Source organism: Camellia sinensis, chromosome 5 (assembly GCF_055761805.1).
Source record: "Camellia sinensis isolate YWXY chromosome 5, ASM5576180v1, whole genome shotgun sequence".
Classification (NCBI taxonomy): domain Eukaryota; kingdom Viridiplantae; phylum Streptophyta; class Magnoliopsida; order Ericales; family Theaceae; genus Camellia; species Camellia sinensis.
In genome coordinates this window covers 7,530,229-7,533,459 of record NC_138965.1, presented here as the reverse complement: position 1 = coordinate 7,533,459, position 3,231 = coordinate 7,530,229, and positions in this window count along the sequence as shown.

The window sequence follows — 3,231 nt, the reverse complement described above, 5'->3', positions numbered from 1 at the left end:
ACTGCATCGTCGTCCCCCAAAGAGTCTAGTCTCGTGGTTGGCACTTCGTCTCGAGCCATCTCTCCTATGTGTCTACGTATAGCTTTAGACGCTGGCACGAAGAAGTTCGCAAAGTGTTACAGAGGTGTATCACTGGAAACAAATGAGCTTATTTATGGGACGTTTTGGTTTTTTGCAAAAAGGTAAGTAAAGCGAACAACCCCAAATGCCCACAGTTTGTCTATATTCCAAGGGTCAAGCTTAAATTTCACCAGTTTGAAAATTTTCAAAAATTTTTCCAAACCCCCCTTTTCAAATATTACCGTATCCCTTCATTTCTTGTTAAACGCATTGCCTCCCCCACCATGGGATTCCGCTACGTGTACGACCACGATCCACTGCCCTGTCTATTCCACTTCACATCATCACGTGCCCCGCCGCTCCTCGAGCCTCGCGCACCGCTACTCCATCTTCTCACTCGATCACCCTTCGCGGTCGGCCCTCATTTCAGTCGGCCTTCTCACTCGGTTACCCTACGTGGTCAGCCCTTCTCTCAGTCGGCCTTCTCACTCGGTCACCCTTCGCGGTCGGCCCTTCTCTCAGTCGGCCTTCTCATTCGGTCACCCTTCGCGGTCGGGCCTCTTCTCAGTCGGCCTTCTCACTTGGTCACCCTTTGTGGTCGGCCCTCTTCTCAGTTGGCCTTCTCACTAGGTCACTCTTCGCGGTGGCCCTTCCTCGGCCAGTCGCCTCACTCGGTCAACCTTCGCGTTCGGTCCACCTCCCGATCGGTCTTCTCTCTGTCAACCTTCCACAACTCTCTGACCTCTCGCGCCCTAGTAGGATATTGTTCGCTTTGTTGGGGTGGGCGCAGGACCCTGTCGGCCTCACGACTTTCAAACGTGTCCTCTTCTTTATATTCCCTTCGTTGGAGTGAAGCTGCACTTGGGAATGGGGGACTACTTACATAGATGGGCCCATAAAGGACATGGCCCACCACTTAAGGTCCAGTCCATGATTCAAATATTAAAACCCAACATTCCTGAAGCCCAACGTTACACCAAGCACCAATGACATCTAAACACTTGGTAAGGGAAGAACCAGCCACATCAGAAGACAAAAATTTTGCAGAGTTATTGCACCACACATCAGCCATTAATGAGTTTCCCTGCAATATTTATTACGATAACCCTTCACGTCGGAACAGAACAACCTCACCATGAACAAGGCAAGCTAGAACATAGACTTTCGGCTAACATGACATCTCGGAGTGGACAAGGAAATGATGAAAAAATGATATAAGAAGGCTTCGACGACAAGGAGAAGGTTAAGTTTTTCTATCTCCATCCTCTCTCTATATCTCTACATTCCATCATCCTCTCTCTTCTCTAACTTGATCGTCGGAGGGTTCGCTGGGGGACTCCTCGTTCCCTGTTGAACTCTTGTGCAGGTCTCTATGCAAGCTTGACGCTCGGGCAACGGTTTGAGAAGCGTGGATCAATCCGACCTATTCCATCTAGAGCACTTAGTAGCATCAGATACAGTTAAGTAAGGTTATCTAAAAAAGTAAAAAAAAGTGTTAAAATTTTAAAAAAATTCACTAAAAATAAAATAAATAAAAAAACAAAAAATTTAATTTAAAAAAAACTGAACCAAACACATTAAATAGTCCTAATGAATAATAGTACCATCATGCCGTGTGAAGTTATGTAATATATATAAAATCATCATGCTATAAAACATTAAAAAAATATTTATTAATTTGAACAACTTTGAAAATAAGATTTCACTTTTTTCTTTTTTTTTTTGGGAAATTGTCATAGAAGTTCTTTGAAAAAGCTCATATATACTTTTACGTTGTGTTTGGGTGGAAAATTTAGGAAGAGATTTGAAAATAAAAAAAGAAAAAGTAATTAAAATATGAATAAAATATATCTACATTTTATATAGTTTTACACATTTTTTTTTTCCTTTTCTAAATTTTTTTTTAAATTCTCTAACTAAACACAGTGTTAAGTATGAGGAATTATGTAACACACTCTTAGCATATATGTATAGATTAGTGCTATATGTATATTTTAAAGTGTTTTGACATATTGAAGTAATTGAATGGATGAAATGTAAAAAAAATAAAATAAAATAACACGAGACAAAATAAATAAATAAAATCTTAGGTTAATTTGATGAATGAGAAATAAAAAAAAATTAACTATAAATTAGTGAAACTTGATGAAAGTAATGTTTTCCTATTGCTTTCGATTCCATCTAAATTGAATGGATAAGATTTCTACTATTTTACATGGATTTTGATATTTACTTAATTATTTTTATATTTATTGATAAACTTTAAAGCAAGATAGAATAATGAAAAAAAGAGTAGTGTAACAATGTTTTAAAAATCGGACTGGTGAGCGAACCAGAAAAGAGATTGAGGTGGACGGATTGCTGGTTCAACCGGAATCGAATTGTGACGTAATAAATATATTAAAATTATATTTAAATAAAAATATAAGTATAAAATTATAAATTAAAAAAATTAAATTATCTTAAATGTTTCTCTTAATATTTTTTTACTAAAAAATATAATAATACATTTTAAAATATTATTACTTTTAATTTTTGAAGAAGAAATCAAATATTCAATATTCTCTTCTTATGGTTTTAATTCAAATAATTTGATTGGAAGAACAACAAAATTTTTGAAGAGATATCAAAATTTCAAGTTTCCCTTCAATAAATTTGATTGAATCCCACGTGGATTTCGTGAGTTTTATTAGAAGAATTATTTTTCTTATAAATTAGTAGAAACTTTCACAATAATTTCAAACTCTTAATGAAATTTCTTACAAGAAGAGATCCTTGAAAAAGAGTTTTCCATTAAAATTTTCTTATATAAATATATATATTAAGAAATAAATAAAAATATAAAAGGTTTAAAATTTTTAATTTCATCGACATGGCAAACCGTCCTCGAGTCGACTAGTCCGGTAGTTTAATCGTTGATTTTCTTGATTGTCTTTAAATATTTTGACTTTTGGTTTCGAACGATTTAGAGGATATATTCGAACCGAAACCCCGGCCAGTCAACAGTTCAACTGGTCGAACCGATTGATCCGGTCCGGTTTCCATGTAGTGTAAAATTAAGAATTATTTTGAAAAATTAGTTAAAAATTAACTTATTATTTTTTTTAATTTAAAAAAAAATAAAAAATAAATAAAAAAATACTCACCCAAAATAAGTCAAGTTCGCAGATT